This window comes from Alligator mississippiensis, chromosome 11, assembly GCF_030867095.1.
Source record: "Alligator mississippiensis isolate rAllMis1 chromosome 11, rAllMis1, whole genome shotgun sequence".
Lineage (NCBI taxonomy): Eukaryota > Metazoa > Chordata > Crocodylia > Alligatoridae > Alligator > Alligator mississippiensis.
The window spans coordinates 22,623,331-22,644,694 of NC_081834.1; the positions used below are offsets into that span (position 1 = coordinate 22,623,331).

At 44.6% G+C, this 21,364-nt stretch overlaps 1 protein-coding gene across 4 annotated transcripts in view; it reads right to left on the reverse strand.

Annotated features, from left to right (window-relative positions):
- The window catches only part of TMOD2 (tropomodulin 2), a 68,327-nt gene that overhangs the window by 38,820 nt on the left and 8,143 nt on the right, over positions 1 to 21,364 (reverse strand). For 2 of the 4 annotated variants that reach the window (XM_006259127.4, XM_019477536.2), the window contains exon 1: positions 16,922 to 17,045. The exons of 1 other annotated variant lie outside the window; for it this stretch is intronic. The gene's annotated coding sequence lies outside the window, so the exon portion shown is untranslated. Of the gene's footprint in view, positions 1 to 3,578; positions 3,675 to 16,921; positions 17,046 to 21,364 lie in introns of those variants that run through there. One more of the 4 variants, XM_059714675.1, reaches the window with a different exon arrangement.

Sequence of the window (21,364 nt, forward strand, 5' to 3'; positions counted from 1 at the left end):
GGCTGAGAGCAAAAGCAGAGCATATTGAGCAGGGAAAGGGGATCAGAGTGGCACTTCAGGTGGGTGCAGAGTTAATCTATGGCACCTGCCAAAAAAGGTTGTCCCTCCACCACTGTTACAAAGGAAAGAAAACTGAATGCGTGAAGCAGTGATACTCAAAGCTCAGTGAAACATCCATCTCCTAAACACCTCAAAACTCTCAAAGTACTTGGTTAAATAAACCCAGTCATAGTTACTAATATGGCAGAGTTCTGGGTTAACTCTGTACCTAGATGTTTCACCAGAATCACTTTTACTTTGAAGCCAAAGGAACCAGGAGACTGAACAATTCATCACAATTCAACTGAAGAAGCGTATGCCTTCTTGAGTTAGAATTGTAGAAAATTAGGGCTGGGAGGGACCTCAGGAGGCTATCTAGTCCAACCCCCTGCTCAAAGCAGGACCATCCCCAGGTAGATCATCCCACCTAAGTGTTTGTCTAGCCAGGTCTTAAAGACCTCCAAGGATGGAGAGTCCCTCTCTGGGTAACCTGTTCCAGTGTTTTACTAGCCTCCTAGGGCACTTGTACACATCACAATGTTACCATGTACCCGTGATGAAAATTTCCCTTTGTGTAGCTTAGTGCTGTCACACTTTACACATATGCAAGTTTGGGGGGTTTTAAATGAGTTTGCATTATCACAAACTAAACCACATCCTGATGTAGTTTAGTTTGCAAAATTGCAACTTGGAACATTGCAGTCATTAATCTGTCAGCTCACCCCCCAGCTGTGGGAGAGGCAGGGAGGCCCTGCCAAAAAAAAAGGATCAGGCTCCTCACTACTTCTGCCTTCAGTAGGCACCTGCGGCTGCCAGGACATCTGGGGCTACCTGGGAATGGGCTGGCTTGTGCCTGGGGCAGGGTAGGGAGGCGGCTGGGTGTACTGGTGGCTGGAGAAGGTGGTGGAATGATGCATGGGGTGCTGGAAGCCCAGGCAGGCTTGGGAAAGAGTTAGATTGGGCGCCTCCAAGCTGGGACAGCACCCAATGCACTAGCAACACACCCAGTTGGCCCCGGGGGACACTGCTGCCAAGGAGGAGAGGAACGGAGCCCCCCATAGCTCGGGGCCACTTGGCCTACCGGCAGCTTGCCTCCTGGCCATGGAAGAAGCAGGCAGGCTTCAATGGAAAAAGGAAAAGGATTGGGCCCCTCGCCGCTTCTGCTTTCAGCAGACACCTGAGGCTGCCAGGACAATTATGTGTATATAGTGACAAAAAAATAAAACCCACTGTGTCAATGTAAAACTCACTGTTTCAATTTAGGGGGCATTGAATGCAACCCTGAAGGACTAAACCCGTGTCACATGTACAGGCGCCCCTAAGTGTGAAAGTTTTTCTTAATATCTAACCTAAACTTCTCTTGCTGCAACTTGAGACCATTGCTCCTTGTTCTGTCATCTGCCACCACTGAGTACAGTCCAGCTCCATCCTCTTTGCAACTTCCCTTCAGGTAGTCAAAGGTTGCTATTAAATCCCCTTTCAGTCTTCTCTTCATCAGACTAAATAAGCCCAGTTCCCTTAGCCTCTCCTCAGAAGTCATGTGTCCCAGCCCTCTAACCATTTTTGTTGCTCTCCACTGGACTCTCTCCAATTTGTCCACATCCTTTCTGTAGTGGAGTGCCCAAAACTGGACACAGTACTCCAGATGTGGCCTTGCCAGTGCTGAATAGAGGAGAAGAATTTCTTCCCTTGATCTGCTGGCAACACTCCTACTAATGCAGCCCAGTATGCCATTAGCCTTCTTGGTAGTAAGTTTGGCTCATATGCAGCTTAAAGTCCACTATAATCCCCAGGTCCTTTTCCGCAGAGCTGCTGCTTAGCCAGTCAGTCCTCCCTCAGCTTGTAGTGGCACATGAGATTGTTCCATCCTATGAGTAGGATTTTGCACTTTTCCTTATTGAACCACATTGTTTGGACATTTTCATATGATTAGCATCCCCACCTTGGTAAATGGTTCCAGTTGGGGATGTTTGTTAGCTTTGTGCATGTAAACTGTGCCCCCTGCCCTTCTGTAATGCTTCCCACCCTGTTGCTTGCTGTTTGAGTGTGCATATATCACTTGTTTTTAGAGAGTACATCCAATTTGCTGCTTTTGTTCTAAGCATTGCATAATATAAATCTATGTCTTGGGGCACTCTGGTGAACTGGCATTCCCCCAGATCCTGATGCACACCCCTGATGTACTTATAGGCTGTCACCAGGTCAACCCTGAGCCTGCACTTTTCCAGACTGAAGAGTCCCATGGCAGCCTCTCTTCATAAGGCCTATTCTCTTGCCCTCTGATCATGCGTGTGGCTCTCTTTTGGACTCTCTCAAGCTTCTCCACATCAATCTGGAATTGCGGAGTCCAGAGTTGGATGCAGTACTCCAGCTGCAGCCTCACCAAGGCTGAATACAGCGGGAGGATGACATCCTGAGATTTACTTGAGAAGTGTTTATGGATGCAAGCCAGAGTTTGGTTTGCTGTACCAGCTGCAACATCACATTGGTGGCTCATGTTCATCTTGTGGTCAGTCAGGACCCCCAAGTCTCTTTCGGCCATGATGCTAGCAAGCGTAGCACTGCCAAGCGTGTTGTGGGGTTTTTTCCCCAAAGGTGGAGTACCTTGCATTTGTCGGTATTGAATGTCATCAGGTTTGTATCTGACCACTTTTTGAGCCTATCCAAGTCAGCCTGGATCACTAGCCTATCCTCAGGTGTGGACACACTACCCCAAAGTTTAGTGCCATCAGCAAACTTGGCCAGTCCACTTCTGACACCAGTATCCACATTGTTGATAAAGACATTAAAGAGAACAGGTCCAAGGATGGAGCCTTGGGGGACACCACTGGTCACGGAGCACCATGATGATTCACTTCCGTCGACCACCACTCTCTGGGTCTGGCCTTGGAGCCAATTCCCCAGCCATCAGACTGTGATGTAGCCGAGGCCACAGTTGGCCAATTTTTCCAAGAGGAGATCATGGGACACCAGTTCAAAGGCTTTTTAAAGTCCAGATATATGATGTCAATCACTTCTCCCTTGTCCAGGTGATATGTCACCTGGTCATAGAAGGAGATGAGATTGGTCAGGCAAGGCCTACCTGCAACAAACCCGTGCTGCCTGTCCCTCAGGATGTTGCCCTCAGCCAGTTTGTCAAGAATGGTGTCTTTGATCATTTTTTCCAGAATCTTTCCAGGGACTGAGGTCAAGCTGACTGGCCTGTAATTCCTGGGATCTACTTTCCTCCCTTTCTTCAAGATGGGTACCACATTGGCTTTCTTCCAATCTTCAGGTACTTCACCTGAGCACCAGGAGTTTTCAAATATCTTTGCCAGTGGCTGGGCTATGAATCCTGCTAGCTCCTTAAGTACTCTGGGGTGCAATGTCAGGACCCGCTTACTTGAAGGTGTCCAGCCTCTCAACCCCTTAATACAGTGGTTTTAACCCCTTAATACAGTGGTTTCAACCTATGGACAGCAGACCCCTATGGGTCCACAGACTATGTCTAAGGGGTCTGTGAAAGATGACTATGATTAATCAAAAGTATGAATACTTACCCTTACAATTCAAAGGGGTCTGCACCTCCATCCAAAATTTCCAAAGGGGTCCACACCTCCATTCAAAATGTTTACAGGGTCCTCAAATGAAAATAACTAAAAAGATTGAAAACCACTGCCTTAATACTATGTTACATCCCCTGCTGTGTTATAATCCATACATGGTCACACCCTTACAACTGTTCTTCAACAGTAAGCATTCTTGAATTTTTGGTGATGCCACAACTTTGTCAAATTTTACTGTTTCTATAGAAGTTTCTTTTTGAGCTGGAATGAATGCAGTATAGGAATTAATCTCTGAGGAGAGGAGATTTACCTCCATTTGGATAAATCTCTTAGGAACTACGTGAGTGCTTTGTACTAGGATGGCCTTCTATGGGCTAGCAGCTGTAGTGGCTATTTTCTGCTTGATCAGGCCTTTGGGGCTTTTTAAAACATAAACTAGTGACCTGAAAAAGTAATGTCTTTGGAGTCCTATAGAGATGAAGCAGCTGTGATATGCAGATGGTGTAAAGCAGTGTCCTAGAATCTCCCATCTTGGCTTCTGGATTGTAAACAAAGGAAGCTACACTCATTGTATAATGCTACGTGCAGGGAAGGACTGATGCACTTGTATGAGTAACTAAGTCCCACAGAATCTTCCAGATTTTATAGAAAAATCTGATTTTTATAGTTGGATCTGAGAAATTTTTCATCCCTTTTACAAAGCCTGAAAATCTGTTTTGAATGGAAAGACTGACTCGCATCTATGTTAGCACAAGGAAAGCTATTGTGATTAGGGGCCAGAAGACTAATCTACTTTAAACTATTCCAGTTATATTCGCAGATATTTCTCTTGTGAAGGGTGACAGATTTGAAACTAATCTGAAAGTGTGGAAACATTCCTCACTTTCTTTGAATAGCTTCATCAGAGAGCTAAACAAAAGCATATGAAACAGGTGGAACACATTACACTTACATAGATACCAGACCTATTAAATAGGACCATTATGATTCAGACTGGTTTTTGTGTAACACAAACAGATGCACAGTGAAACTGGGATGACTGTTCTGTATCATCCAAGCCATGGAGATCTCCAAATACACAATTAATCCAATTTCAGCGTGATGAGCTCTGAAAAATCAAGTTGATGAAAGCAGCATCTATTTTTGAGAATTCTACATTATTTGACAGTTGCTTTACTCCCAACTCTCTGTGTCACAATGTCACTCCTTGGCTTTGAAAAAATAGCTTTAGAATCAAAAATAGTTCAGACATCTCAAGAGACTACCCTAGATGCCTAGGCCCAGCTCATCACAAAAGTAAAATGCTGGTGCACAATGAAGTATGAAGTCCTACATTTTTTTCTGTGTATGATCAAAAATGGCTTTAGTGATAAGTCCTGCTAAAAGGAGGAAAAAATGGAAGGAAGACATACAGATAAGGTCTTCGATACGGTATCCCACCCCATACTGGTGAACAAGTTAAGAGGCTGTGACGTGGATGACTGCACAGTCCGGTGGGTGGCGAATTGGCTAGAGGGTTGCACCCAAAGAGTCGTGGTAGATGTGTCGGTCTCAACCTGGAAGGGTGTGGGCAGTGGGGTTCCGCAGGGCTCGGTCCTTGGACCGATACTCTTTAATGTCTTCATCAGCGACTTGGACGAGGGAGTCAAATGTACTCTGTCCAAGTTTGCAGATGACACAAAGCTATGGGGAGAAGTGGACACGCCGGAGGGCAGGGAACAGCTGCAGGCAGACCTGGACATGTTGGACAAGTGGGCAGAAAACAACAGGATGCAGTTCAACAAGGAGAAATGCAAAGTGCTGCACCTAGGGAGGAAAAATGTCCAGCACACCTACAGCCTAGGGAATGACCTGCTGGGTGGCACAGAGGTGGAAAGGGATCTTGGAGTCCTAGTGGACTCCAAGATGAACATGAGCCGGCAGTGTGACGAAGCCATCAGAAAAGCCAATGACACTTTATCGTGCATCAGCAGATGCATGACGAATAGGTCCAAGGAGGTGATACTTCCCCTCTATCGGGCGCTGGTCAGACCGCAGTTGGAGTACTGCGTGCAATTCTGGGCGCCACACTTCAAAAAGGATGCGGATAACCTGGAGAGGGTCCAGAGAAGGGCAACTCGTATGGTCAAGGGCCTGCAGACCAAGCCCTACGAGGACAGACTAGAGAAACTGGACCTTTTCAGCCTCCGCAAGAGAAGGTTGAGAGGCAACCTTGTGGCTGCCTATAAGTTCATCACGGGGGCACAGAAGGGAATTGGTGAGTATTTATTCACTAAGGCGCCCCCGGGGGTTACAAGAAACAATGGCCACAAGCTAGCAGAGAGCAGATTTAGATTGGACATTAGGAAGAACTTCTTCACAGTTCGAGTGGCCAAGGTCTGGAACGGGCTCCCAAAGGAGGTGGTGCTCTCCCCTACCCTGGGGGTCTTCAAGAGGAGGTTAGATGAGTATCTAGCTGGGGTCATCTAGACCCAGCACTCTTTCCTGCTTATGCAGGGGGTCGGACTCGATGATCTATTGAGGTCCCTTCCGACCCTAACATCTATGAATCTATGAATCTATGAATAACAAAGGCGGAAAAAGAAGACTAATCAAGTGAAATGTCTCTTTATAACATTAGGCACCAGAGGTGCAGACAGAAGTGACAATTTTGCCTGATCTGGCCCCAGAAAGCAGTCCGCAGCAGTGACCAAACAGAAGTTCACAGGTATAGACGACTTTAAAAGGGCTTGATCCCATGAAGATCTGAATCCTCATTGCACAAGGGTTCAGATGAACATGCTCCAAAACAGAGCACGTTCTGTAACTTGTGTCTGCGGGGCTCCCAGCCTGTTACTGTTTTCAGAATGGGAGGGGGGAAGGGAGCAGAGGGAGTTTGGTTTGGGGGGTTTTCAACCAGTGCTGGAAGGTAGGGAGGGTGGTTTGGAGTCCCCCTGAGCTGGGGAGGCTTCAATCCACCCAACCCACCCTCCATCGCCAACTGGAGAACCCCAAGAATTAGCTCCCTTGGCTCTCTTTTCCCCCCCTCACTCTGAAAACACCATCCGGGCTGGGTGGAGGGAATGGTGTTGCTAGAGAGGCCAGACTACTCGTTCACAGCAAACAGCTGGAATCCCCAACTCCTGGACCCAATAGCAAACTTCTGTTGGGTCCAAGGGATTGTTGCAACTCATAGCACTTCCTGCAAACACCCCATGATTAATGTAGTACAATAGGTGAATTAGCAATCCAGCATTATACGCAATTACAAACTTGCTCTGTTAGCCTTATCGTCTTTTCTGGAAGCCAGTTAAGACTGGTCCTACAGGTTCCTCTTTGAATTTTTTCTTCTGTGTGCTCCCCCCAAATCGTTTTGGGAATCTCCAGTTTAAGGAGTTCTGGAATCTATTTTGATGCTTTCTTTGGTTATCCCAGTATGACTTATCTGGTTCTGCCTAACTTTCCTGATCCAAGTTATTCCACTACCTGAGCCACAGCCATTTGGTTTGTCACAGTCTAATCAAATATCTAATGCTTTGTTGGACTGGACCCTTCCAACGAGAGTATGTTAAGATGCAACTTGCTTTTTACTTGTGCTCACCTCTATTAATAATAAATAACTGTACAACAGCTTCCTTTCCTTGACTGGTGATTCCTTTTTCACTATGTTGATTTTGCAGGAAATCCTTTAATATATTTATTCCCTCGACATACCCTCACTGAAGTGGACTTTTCTGTGCTGCTCTAAAGTAACTGATTTCTGTTTCTGATCATAGCTGTTAGTAAGAAGACAGGGTAGGTTTGCACCTTTACAGACCAAATAAATCAAAGAAGTATAGCATAAACTCTTGTAAGCAGAGAGCTTACTTCATCAGATGCTGTCAGTAAAGACATGTGTTTTTTTCCTCAGTTAACTCAGTTTATTGGTACACATGCACACACAAACAAACAAAGGCCTCCCCTACCTGAAAACACAGGTGAATATTTCACTGAATTTAAGGTTAACCAGCTAAGGTCACTGACATTTTTACATTAATCATTTAATTTAAAGCAGGTGCTAAAAGCTATCCAGATGTTAACAGAGCTTTCTTTCCATAGACAAATTAGAATTAATATCCACAGACACAGACTATCCCCGGGCTTTTTTCATTTGATTGATTTATTATACTATGGACATGCTAACTCTCTAGGTATTCATTTGATTATTATTATTCTAAATCCTAGCAGAGTGTAAACAAGACTATGTTTCATGGAAAAAAATAATGCAGGGTTCCTGTTTTTCTCTCTGGTGAATTATCTCATTAAATTTCCATTAACATGTTTTCAGCCTATTTGATGGGTAATGTCTCTCTCTAAATACAGAGTTTCCCCTTAGGGCAAATCTTAGTTAGTATTAGTGTTAGTGTTAGTTTATGTCATCTTCCTAGGAACTGTATTAGTCCCATGTTGTGTTCCTCATTTAGTTCCGTGTTGAGAGTTACCATATCCTAAGATTAAGCTAAAACTGGACTTTTAGAATGACTATTCAGAAGTCAAAAAGTCCCTTCCATCAGTGTGCTGCCTTTGTGTGTCCTGGTAATGCACATTTCTTTGTAGTTTATGTGACAATTTGTTTCTTTATCAAGAACCTAACCACTCCTCAGTCAAATGAAATGCATCCATTTGCTGTAATGGCAATGGAGCAACCCCTTGACAAAGAAACTACCATGTTAATTACATATACACACACACAGTCTTTGATCCAGATCATCACTGGGGAATAAAAAAAAAACTGAAGTATCAACATATCCTCTCCTTTTTTGATGCAGAAGTGATCTCCAGAGAGGTTGTTCAATAATTTTGATTTCAAATTATTGTGTAAGTAATAGCCATAGTGTTATTCATAACTGTCTGAAACATGATAGGAACTAAGGGAAACACAATAGTTTTCTTTTCTGCAATTGTATCCATTTACAGACTGCTACTGGTTGAGGTTAAAATAGATTATATCCATTGCAGTTGTTCCCATATGCAAGATTATTGTTACTAATTGTACATTAACAGTATGTGGACTTCTTTAGTTGTATCTGGTGAATTGGTAAGGGCAGATTCTTTTGTTTTTTCTTTTTATCTTGGTAGATGAAAAGCATTTAAGTAAGAATGGGGGTGAAGAGAGAATGCAGAGAATCAGCACAAGAAGAGACAGTGTGGTTTATTAGTGGTTAGCTCATCAGAATAGAGTGCACCTCTCCTGGGTTTAGTTCTAATTCTGCTGTATTATCTGGAAAAAGTCATCTGATTTTCTCCATCTCTAAAAGAGGGGTGATAACATTCACTTCACAGGGCTGCTGTATAGTTTGATTGATGTTTGTATGATAATTTGATAGCCTTATATGAGAGTCATGTAGGGCTCAAGCCTGCAATTTGCTGGTCAGCTACTACAGATTATGAGCACCCCCAGCTTTCACTGACTTCAAAATTTTGTCTGCCCCTTTTCAGCATCAAGCCCTTAAGTCCTGTAGGTTAAATCTATCTAGCACCTTCTGCACCACTTAAGATCAGTATACAGGGAAATGAGGGATGCACATGGGGTGACTATTCAGTGATTCAGAACATCTCAGGAATGATCGCTATACCATCAACACTTCAAACCAGTCCTCAGCTTTCTACCCTGGCTTCCCATAGAATATCAAATCAATTTAAAGATCACAGTTGTTCTCTTCAACTGTTCAGTGGCCTGATCCTGAATATCTAAAAGACCTCCTAAAGCCTGGGGATGCAGGATGGTAGCTGGAGCTTTGCTGGAAAATGAGCTGTGGAATGAACTCCCCAAGGAAAGAAAGAGCACCAGGGACCTCCCCATCTTCCACTCCAAGGGCAAAAGATACTTATTTGACTTGTCCTTCTTGAACATAAACCACCACTAATAATCAAACAAATCAAACAAATCCCTGCCAAAACAAAAACACTCCACTCACTTCTGCCTGAGGAGAGACAATGGAAAAACATGACAGATATTAGCCTTAACATTTATTACACTAGGAAAGGACACTTAGGCACTGGAGTCTACTATGAGAACATGAACAGAACACAGAGGCACATCCTTCTCCCTTGCCTCCCTGCCACTTCTCTATGCAGTAAATCCTTTGTTATAAAACATTTGAACAATCCTCTCCTAGTTCTGATTATTTCAATCAATAGTCTGTTAGAAATAAGAAAAAGTATGAAAGCCGTTTCTATTTCACATTCCCTTGCATCTCCGTAATGTAATAGTCATTCAGAAAATTAATTCCTCACAGACATGGAAATTTAATCTGAATCACTATGTGGTCTACTAAAAATCACCACCTGAGTCAAAATAAAATCTAGAATTAACACACTGAAATATTTCCTTTCCCTTTGTATTACAGGTTTCCCTCGCTTTATGCAGGTTCTGTATGTGCGAATTTGCTCTTATGCGATGACCCTTTTTATACCAAAAATTCATTATATGCAAGGTAAATTCACTCTTATGTGATCAGTGTGGTAGAAGCCTGCTGTCAGCTGCTTTGTGCGGTGCATTGTGGGAGTGACGTGCACCAAAATATAGTCTCCTGTGTGGATCTGTGCTCCTCACTTGTCGTCTGCGACACGTCTTTCTGTAGTTGCCATCCCCATTATGATAGAGCCGTGTGCTTGTGTGTACTGTCTGCTGTTGGTGAATACCAAAACTGTCTTGTAAAAGGGTAAAAATGGGTCTGGAGGTCAATACAGTTGAGGTCTTGAAACATAACCCTATTTGTTGTATTGTAAAGTGAGTTCCCTTTATGCGAATTCAAGTTACGCGCCGTTTTCCAGGAATGCATGTACAGCATAAAGCGAGGGACACCTGTATTATCCTGTGACTGCTTATTTACCTTAAATGTAAAGGGAAAAAAATCCATTACCTAACAGTGGCCACATCTACATGAGACGCTTACTGCACAGAAACTCATTAGTACTAGTACAGTAGCGTCACAGGGCACAAACTGTGATGCTACTGCGTAGTAGTTGCAAGCTACTGCGCAGTCAGCATCACCCGGGAGCTGTGCGGAGATGCTACTGCTCAGTAATGCCAGTTACTGTGCAGTCATTTAGTATTTGGTTATGCAAGTACTACATGACTGTGCAGTAACAACTGTGCACTCAGTGTCTCATGTAGACATGGCCAGTGCTACTCACTAAAACACAACCATTAAGAGATAAGTTAGTGTTTTCACCAGAAACAAACATGTTGGGGAATAACTATACACACAACTTTTTCAAAAGTTTTTACAAACTGTGTGCAGTATTTATTAACTTCTCAAGATACACAGCAAATGTTTAGACATTGTTTCTGTACTTGAAAAATAAATAACCTTATCCCAAAGCTGATGCCAGAAAATTTAAGCTCCTACAAGTTTAAGCTCCCACAAAGAAACAAAAACACTAACAAGAATGGTTTGATGGTTTTGGTATTTTCATGTGAAGTTATAGCAAAGAAAAATAACTACAGGCTCTGGACTGATTTAGGAAAGTATCTCAGTTCAAACTGCATTTTCAAACACACTCTTAAGTCCTGCTAAAGATAAACATGTATGCATGCTTGATTTTCTTTTCCCCCTGAACAAAAGCTAGGAAGAAAGTGCTAGACTCATAATCAGAGGGAGTAAAATATTTCTAATTATCCAGAAAATATAGGTCATGACAATGCCAGATTCTTCCCACAGCTTGGCCAGTATGCCTGTACTCTGGAAGTGGACAGCCTATCCAGGTGGTAGTGTATGCCAATCGCAGATACTGGTTATTGACAACAATCATATGTACTGATGTGCTAAACTGATGTTTTATTTGGTGGTGTGGGCACTTGTGAGATTTAACACTAGTATCGGCAGAGACTGGGAACAAAGATACCAATTAGTGTTACATGCAACAACAATAATTAGAGGCCTGGAAGCATAACTTATGAAGAAAGACTGAAAGAGCAAGAGCTATTTACTCTGGAGAAGAAAAGACTGAGTGGGGATTTGATAACAGTCTTCAAATGCCTGAAGGGTAATTATAGAGGATGAAGATGGGCTTTTCTTCGTGGTTGTAGGGGACAGGACTAGGAGCAATGACCTCAAGCTGCAGCAGAAGGAATTTAGGTTGGAGATGAGGAGGATCTTTCTGACTATCAGGATGGTCAAGCATTCAAACAGGCTTTCTAGAGAAATTATTAAATCTCCATCACTTGGAAATTTTCAAGAGCAAGTTGGAGAGACACTTGGCTGGAATGTTTTGGCTGGACTAGATGACCTTTCAGAGATCCCTTTCAGCCCTACTTTTCTACTATCCTATGTGATGGATCTTCAGTAGGAGAACAGAAATAGAATATCTTCCACTTCAGTAGAAAGTGGAAGAAACTACTCCCTTGTTTTAAATGGGTCACCAAATATTTAATGCTAGTTATAGCATGTTAACACATTTCTGTCATCAGCAGTCTGCACTAAATTCTGTTCTATTCTATACAAATAAGAACCTTCTTATGCCACCGTCTTCACCATACAAAGTGTGTTCCCCAGAAGACAGGTTCTTGTGTTCAGTTACCACAGGGGTTGGCAACGTTTTTGGGAAGAGTGCCAAAAACACCCACAACCTAGACTTGTAAGATGTTGGCATGCCAGGCAGATGGCTGGGGAGCTGTGAGGGCCCTGATCCTTGTTGTGGCAGTGCAGCCCTGGCCTCTTCCCCACTGTTCACCCTGAGGTGCACGTGCCAAGCAAAATACCTTTGTGTGGCATTCTCTGGCACCTGTGCCAGGGGTTGTCTAACCCTGAGTTACCAGTTTCCCAAACTCTGTGTCACTGACAGAAGTAGAATGTGTGATCTCACCCACTGTAAATGCAAAGCTAGCACATATATCATGGATATTATATTTAGCAGCATTTTTTATAAGCATTCACAGGAAATGGAGGACTAGGTTATCCTGAATTTGTCTCTCTCTATATATATCTCTCCTTTACATTTCTAGGGTTCCCTTTACCTCAGTATCTGATAACCTCACAGTCTCTTGTGTATTTATCCCCACAATGCACCTGAAGACAGGGAGATGCTATTATCCCCATTTTATAGAAGAAGCCCACAAAGATTCAGATGTCTTGCCCAAGATCATGCAGGAGGTGTATTGCAGAGTATTGACCCAAGTCTCTAAAACCTAAGCTTCCAATTTAACCCATAGGTCATTTTCCTCTCATCAAACAGCACCTTATTCCATGAGTAGCTTTGTATGGACATAGTCACAGAACAAAATACCTGTGAAACGAGAAAAAAGTAACAGAACCTGGCACAGAGGCTGGGCTATAAATGTATGGTATTGACAGCTGCAATGCAATCATCAGTAATATGGATGGGTTTAAACAACTGTTATTGCATCTTCCTTGTGCTGTTCTTTCCCCATTATATGGGTTTTGAGCATTTTAGCAGCTAACAAACTAATAGAAACCATTCAAGGTGTGGGCAACTCAGTAACTCTAACAATAAATAGTATGAGGAGTTCTGCATTGAAACATACAGCATATTTTTTAATTTTACAGCAGATGGATCAGACACAGGAGGCTCTGGAACAGACAAGACTGTTTGTTCTTTTTTCAATGTTGGCAACATTAGTATGAAAAATGTAGATTGGTGACATTACAGTAATATTAATTTCACTCTCACTGTCCAAAGATATCCAATGGAGCTGTCAGTTCACCTACTGCTATCCCCAGAATTCTCTGCTTTGCAATTGGAATTGCCAGAGCTCTCTAACCTCCTGCAATACTTAAGGTAAAAATGGATTGAAAAAAATAACCCAATGTAACTTGCTTTTACAAATCAGATTAGCACAATATAAAAAGATCAAGTTGTACTGCTAAGCAGCACTGCATCAAAGCTGAAGGCACATTCTTTCTACTGGATAAAGAATCCAAAACAACCTCCAGCGTAGACCTAGCATACCAACCACGTATCATAAAGGGAAGCCACCTGGACTAGGTATAGACATTCAAAAAGCCCAAGGTAGAATCAACCTAAATTGTGTGGTTTTCTGTAAGCAGCACAGTTTAGACTGGTAGTGAACAGAAAACGCATACGTCCTTTGGAATAAAATCTGAATCGATACTTCATTAGAATTTCTGCAAACTTGCACATGTCAATAACAACTGACGTCCATAGATTTTGCCTGCTGGGAATCATAAAATAGTGGAAACAAAACCACTAATAATCTGGAAAAAAAATCTGGTTTAGCTGTGAAGTGGTGAAATGTGTAACTGGCACAAAAATAAGCTATTCAAGAGCAATGAGGATTCTGAGTGGAGAAATTCAGGGAGGCCTATGTAAGTTGTATGAATGGGCAACACAAGAGCCGAAGAGATTCATGTTAGCAAATGTGAAGTAATGGATAAATTAAAGAGGGTAATAATTGGAGCTACTGACGTGTTTTATGGTGTACTTAATTAACTGTAACAATCCAGAAAGAGACCTGAGCATCAGACTGGATAGCTCAGTGAAAACATCAACTCAATGAGCAACAGCAGAGAGAAATGCAAGCAATAAGTCAGGAAGCAAATGGATGGAGACAAATAGTGACAACAGTCTACTGCCAATGTCTTAATGAACGGTACCTCCCTCACTCACGCCTGAACATTGTATTAATTTCCCCAGTCACTGTAATCCATGAAAGGGGTTACATGAGGTAGTGACTAAAACAGGGGACTGGGTTTGATGACCCAGGAAGCCCCTTCCAGCCTCATGTTCCTATACCAAGAAGTAGATGGCAGAAATACAAGAGATTCACCAGCAAAAATGGACAAACCAGTCATGGACAAGCTTCCATACAGTGACAGACCCGCTGTTTACCTCACATATGCAAAGCAACAATGTGCTAAAAGAGTTTTCTACTAAAATGCAATGATCACTTCTGCCGAGTTTTCCACCTATCTTACATGCCATAAAAATACAATTAATAGGTTCCTTGACTTGCATTTGACACTTGGTCCCTATACTTGACATTTCTATCTTTTACAATGTTGTTTGATATTTCAGCTTTATTATAATTTTTAATTGGTTTATGGTGCAGGTCAGATTAAGGTGGCCTGTGAATCTTCCCACTGTTAACATAAGAACATAAGCACTGCCAAGCTTGGTCAGACCAATGGCTCATCCAGCCCAGTATCCTGCCTCCCACAGGAAGACGTGGATGCTAGAGGGAAAGCCGGATAGATCTACAGTGATCTATCCCCTATTCATTGTCCTCCCTGGCATCAACTATTATTGGTTCAGAGATGCCAGAGGAAACATTTCCAACTGTTCTCTTCAAAGGCTATTAATAGATTAATAGATCTATTGACCATGAATTTGTCTAGTCCTTTTTTGAACCTGGCTATGCTTTTTGCCTCTACCACCTCCTGTGGCAATGTATTCCACAGGATAACTTTGAATTATATAAAACAGCATTTTCTCTTGCTAGCTTTAAATCTGTCCCCTACTAGTTTCAGTGCGTGTCCCCTAGTTCTGTTACTCTGAGACTTGGCAAACAACAGCTCCCTGTTCACTTGGTCCACACCCTTCATGACTGCATACAGAGACTGTTATCATAGCCCCCCTTTTGATGATGTTCTCCGTTTTGTTTTCTAGTCCATCCTGAACGATGCCCAACATTTTATTGGCTTTTTTGGTTATGGCTGCATGTTGAGCTGAGGTTCATTGCTACAATGACTCCAAGGCCTCTTTCCGGAGTCATAAGAGCTTGTTCAGGACCCAGCACTGTGTATGTACAGCTGCAGTTATTTATCCCCAGCTGCTTTACCTTCCACTTGTCAACACTGACACTCATCTGCCCTTTTTCTGCCCGCTGCCCTAGCCTGGTGGTTGGTCTATGTTTCAGGCTCAATGACATTTCATAGATTTCATAGACATTTGGGCTGGAAGGGACCCTGGAAGATCACTGAGTCCATCCCCCTGCCCCAGGGGCAGGAAGTCAGCAGGGATCATAGGATTCTAGCAAGATAAGCATCCAAATGTGTCTTGAAGGCGTTCGGAGTAGGTGCTTGAACCGCCTCCGACGGCAGTCTATTCCAAACCTTGGGAGCTTGGACAGTGAAGAAGTTCTTTCTTATGTCCAACCTGAATTGGTCGTGGCGGAGTTTGTGACCATTCGATCTTGTCATCCCTTGGGGCGCTCTGGTGAACAGATGTTCCCCCAGATCCTGGTGGTCACCCCTGATAAACTTATAGGCAGCCACCAGATCACCCCTGAGCCTGCGCTTTTCCAGTCTGAATAGCCCCATGGCTCTCAGCCTCTCATCGTAAGGCCTGTTCTCCTGACCTCTGATCATGCGCATGGCTCTCCTCTGGACTCTCTCAAGCTTCTCCACATCCTTTTTGAATTGTGGAGCCTAGAACTGGATGCAGTACTCCAGCTGCGGCCTCACCAAGGCTGAGTACAATGGGAGACTGACGTCCCGGGATTTGCTTGAGAAGCATCTATGAATGCAAGCCAGCGTTTTGCTTGCTTTACTAGCCGCAGCACCACACTGAAGGCTCATGTTCAACTTGTGGTCAACCATGACCCCTGAGTCCCTTTCATCTGTAGTGCTAACCAGCCGAGCCTGTAAGCATGCTGCAGGTTTTTCCTCCCAAGGTGGAGAACCTTGCATTTCCTATCCCTCCCAGTGCTGTAGCACATACTCACTCTGACTGCAAGAATTTTTGGATCTTGACATTTCATGGATGGCAAAAAGCTTTGGTTCAGCAAAGCCCAGGTGGAAGAGCACTGTTATCTACAGATAACACCGCAGCCTGCACTGTGCTCTCGAGGGCCAGTTTTCAGGGGTCTCCTTTCCTAGCAAATGCCTAACCCGTGCTGGCGTCTGTCTTTCTGAGATGTCTTTGTTCCGTGGCAGGAGAGATCTGAACACAGCCCCTGTCAGGCCTGTGGCCTATCAAGGAAAAGGGGGCGAGGATGAGAGACAGAGACAGTGCAGCATCCTCCTGTGTCAGGAAAACGCGCCCCCTCCCCCGCGCCCTCGCCTTGGCGCAGTCCTTGGGGGAGAACCGCTGCCGGCCGGGGAGAGGCAACCGCGGGGCTGCCCCGGGCACTGGCAGCCCGCCCCGCCCGCCCGCCCCGCGGAGGATGCTCCGCCAGCTCCTTCAGCACCCGGGCCGGGCCGGGCCGGGCCGAGCCGAGCCGAGCCGAGCGGGGCGGAAGGGCTGTGCCGCGGGCGGGGACCCCCGAGCCCGCCGGTCCCCGCCGCAGCGCAGCGCATCCCATCCCATCCCATCCCGCCCCGCCCGCGGCAGCCGGGCACGGCCGCGGGGACGGGTGATGCCCGGGCCGCGTGGGCAGGGGGTCGCAGCCTTACCCCGCCCGCGGCCGGGCTCTGTCCGCCCGTCCGGGGGTCGCCGTCGGTCCGGCCGCCCGCAGCGCAGCGCAGCGCAGCCCTGTCAACAGGCAGGTCCCTCCCCGGCGAGGCGAGGCGAGGCGAGGCGAGGAGAGGAGAGGCGGCTGCGCAGCCTCCGCCGGGGCCGGGCCGGGCCGGGCCGAGCACGCTGGGACTCGTAGTTCCCGACCCGCGAGGAGCTCGGAGGAGCCCCCGGCCCCGGCTCTCTGCTCGCCGCCGCCCCGAGGGGCCCCGTGCAGCGGCCGCACGACCCGGCGAGCCCCGCCGACCGGCCCGACCCGGCCCGGCCCGGCCCCCGCCCCGCGCCGCCTGCGGGCGGTCGGGAGCCCAGTGCGGTCCGGGGCATGTTTTCCCCGCGCGGTCAAGAGCGGCCCGATGGCCATTGCCCGCTGCCCGAGCAGTCCGGAAAGGGCCCGGCCCGCAGCTCGCACCTCCACGGCCCCGTGCTGAGCCCCACTAAGGGAAACCCTGCCGCTGAGTGCAGCCCACACGGGGCAGCCCCTTCCCTGAACTCCGGGGTCCTCCTCTCTAGTGTCACCAGCAGCTTCTCGGGCAGACTGCGCCTCTGGGCACCCGGCCTTGCTGGTGAGACCTGGGGAAGTCTCCAACCCGGGGCTGCCCCAGGGAGCGAGGGGCACAGGTGTGTGTGCTCTGGTGAGAAAGCTCCTCCTCTGGTCCCAGGGAGGTCCATCCCCACCCCAATTGCACAACCAATTTAGGAGACTTCACTGTAAGACTGGAAAGAAAACACCTCTAACTGCCTCATTATTCAGTGAAGGCTTTGTAGATCAGAATGAACGGCTTGAAATTCACCTGAGAAACCAAAGCTGGGGGATCTGAGCACCCCCAGGCTCACCCCGCTCCAGAGGTGAGTCACGCCTGCTGCGCAAGGCAGAACTCCACAGTGTTTTTTCAAGTCACCAGTGAGCCCACGCTGTAGTGATCTGGACCAGCAGTCACTCAGGCTTTCAGCTCAGCTTAAGCATAGTGTCTATGCTTACCTGGCAAGGGAAACACCGTGACCACTGAGGTGGTCTTCTTAGTCGCACCCTGGGGAAAACCACTCTCCTGGCATGGGGTTAGTACCTGCAAAGGTAATGTATAGTAAACCTCCCACTTAGCTGCTCAAGTAGAAAGGTCTTGGATTTATGCCCACTTTATGGAAAGGGAAGACTTCTCCCTAGCTTCTGCAGCCATATGGCTGAGGACAAGCAAAACTCAGGGGGATCCGAACCTCAAGCCTCTGGGCTTGGGCCTGCAAGTAAGGTGCTCGCCCAAGGAAACATCTGAAGCCCCAGATGGGGGTGGAAGATGTTTGCTGGTAGTAGGGCCACTTATGGTTCTGGACTGACTCATGGATTTGGACTTGGTTTGGCTAATTTGGCTTGGAATACAGAAAATGAAAAAAAAAAGTCAGTGGTTTTCAACCTTTTCAGGCTAAATGCACTCCTTATTAGGTTCAAGGCATCCCTCCTTAAACTCAAAGCAGTCCTCAGAAAAGTGGAAGCTCCTAGTTTTTGCTTATTTTTTTTACTCGAAAAATAATAGAGCAATTTTCTTGTGGCAAAAAACTCAGACCACAACAGGTCAGATTTTTTTAACACTGTGAATTGTTATTTGAAATGGTTGGGTTTGTCTTGTGAACCATACTTGCCCACCAAATAATGCTAACATTGCGTGGCACCCTGCAACACCCCTAAGAAGATCTGAAGGCACCACCCTGGTTAAGAATCAGTGATATAAATCATAATGAAGGACCTAGCATGCTTTCACATTGTAAGCCATTCAGATTGACAACACTGAGACATGAAAAAGGTGCAGCCGCGGTCCCAAATCTTTCCTGAGATTATTCCCTTCCATCTTATCTCATGTGAACATCAGCTAATGCATGGTCAGCCATATCTTTAACAGTATCTGTCGCTGGGAAAGTACTCCTGCTTTAAAACAAAATTAGCCAACCAGTTTTCTGTGGGAAAGATGAAGTTTCAATGTAATGAAACCCTATCACAAGAATGTGTTGATTTTAAATATTTTTAACGAGAAAGCATAAACCAAATCATTTCAACTTTCTTACTCCAATTTGATAAAACATTAACCCATCCTGTTGCTACTGTAAAAATATTTTCACTCCAGCATTTTTCATATTACATTACATTATTATTTCACCTTAATCTAAAAGGTTTTACCTTATTGAAGTGAAATGTTCTGGTACCATCAAAATAAAACATTTAACTGCACCAAAACAATTTTTTTCATTGTTTCTAAATTAAATTTATTGGAACATCTGTTCCCTGAGACATTTAAATAGTTAACATTTTTCTTCTGCTTTGTGACAAAAACAGATTTCAAGAGGTCCAAATTTCCTATAGAAAGAACATAGGGTTTTCTGATTATTTTGCCTAGCTCTAGAAAGCATAAGGGCTTAGGTCTCTTACATTTATGAGAGAGAAATATAGCCCTGATGAGTGGGGAATGACCAATCATCTTGAACAGCAAAAGGATGACACCTTGCAAGAATATATGTATACAGACACTTGGACTGGAAGAGTGAATACCCATTACTGTCTCTTCGGCTCTCTCAAAAAAAAAAATGGACCAGTCTGTATCCACTCTGTCAAGGAAACCAGTGAAATGGAATGATCAAAGTCTCCTGTTAAAGTAACTAAAATCAGAACAAATACTATGCTAACATTCATTGCTTGAAAATAAGACAGCTCTGGATAGCAATGGTGTCTGAAACTAGACTAAAGGTAGTGTAGCACCAACTTCCTAATATTTAGAAAGCTGTGTTAATTTATTTAAATCATATGAATTTTTGCAGCAATGCTATGAATGTCTTCATTCTGACAGAGATACTGGAAACTATCTGCCTAAAATGAATTACCATAACCGTTCCATTCATCAACACTCATGGATATAAACAACCATCAGGGTGATCAGCCATTATTACTTCCTAGTTGTAACACACAAAATAATCTGCTCTTTCTAAAAATATAGTTAAAACATAATAAAATAATACCAAGAGTTCTGCTTAATATTCAACTCTTGGCAAGAAAGTCAGAGGGAAGGACTGAGAGCGAGAGACCCTGTATTTTAATCAGACAGCATTTTTCAGTATTGAGTTTCATATACCGAGAAGCTGAATGGAAGAACATGGGAAGTAGCACATAAAGGGGGCTCCTGGGTTGCTGGATCCGGTCGCTAATGCTGATGGCTACTCCATTCATTAACTCATCATGCTTTTGGACGCTGCTTTTTAGTCAGATCATTCAGTTGCTGAGTGCTAGATGGCAAGGCACTAATCATGTGCTGCAATACAGTGTGGTTGGAAAAAACAGCAAAAGCTCACCTCATTGGAAAGTGAATGCTGCTTTTTTTCCTGTGGAAAAAATCCCTGAATTTCTGAAACAACTTTGGCTGCACTTTGAACTCTGCAAAGATCTCACTGGCAGGACCTTTTGTAGGAAGCAAAGAGGAAATTGACAACAATGTCAGAGACAGAAATGACATTTCCTTCTACCTGCATTTGGAAAATACTTGTATCTTCAATAGCATTCAGGGCAGAGATAGTACAAAGCTGCAGGGATGCACTTGAAGCTCCACAGCCCCAAAAAGTATATGAAATGGTCCTTGGATTCAAATCCAAGCCACTAGAAACCATTAGAAACATACCAAAAACATAGCCTTTCATCCACCATCTCACCGCTCTTCTTGCCTCCAGGAAGTTACTCACTGCTTGGAGAAAATGGGAATCAGACCTAAATTTGCCATAAGTTTTACCTATCTCTGTTCAATACAAAAGCAAGCTCAAATGCTTTTGAAATTCACCACTCTAGATCAGTGACTAAGATCCAACATGGGACTGCAAAGTAAACTTCAGCTTTTGAATTAACCTGGGATGTGTGCCACTCATTTTGGGGCCAATTTTTTGCCCTCCTCCTTGGCAAAGGGTCAGGAGTAGATTTTTTTTATGATGGAAAAAGTTTTCATCCAGATTAGTCTTGTAGTTGGAGGGAACAGGTTGAAAGAGTCTTTATTGCATAGGGATTGAGGACTTGGTTGTAGGCTGGAAGAGGACTGGATATGAGTGCTGAAATAAAAAAACCCCATCCAAATCCAGGGTGACATAATACTGATCCATATACTGATAAGGGAAAGTGTGGAGTGTCAGAAAAGAACAAAAGTTAACTTTGGTATATTTGTTCTTTGATAAACTGCTTGAAATATTTGAGTCTGTCCAGGGCTTTCTGTCCCACCCTAAAATATTTTTGACAAGCTGAAACTGTATTTCAAAGATTCATAGATGCTAGGGTCAGAATGGACCTCAAAGGATCATTGAGTCCAACCGCCTGCCCTGGGCAGGAAAAAGTGCTGGGATCAGATGACCCCAGCCAGATGCCTATC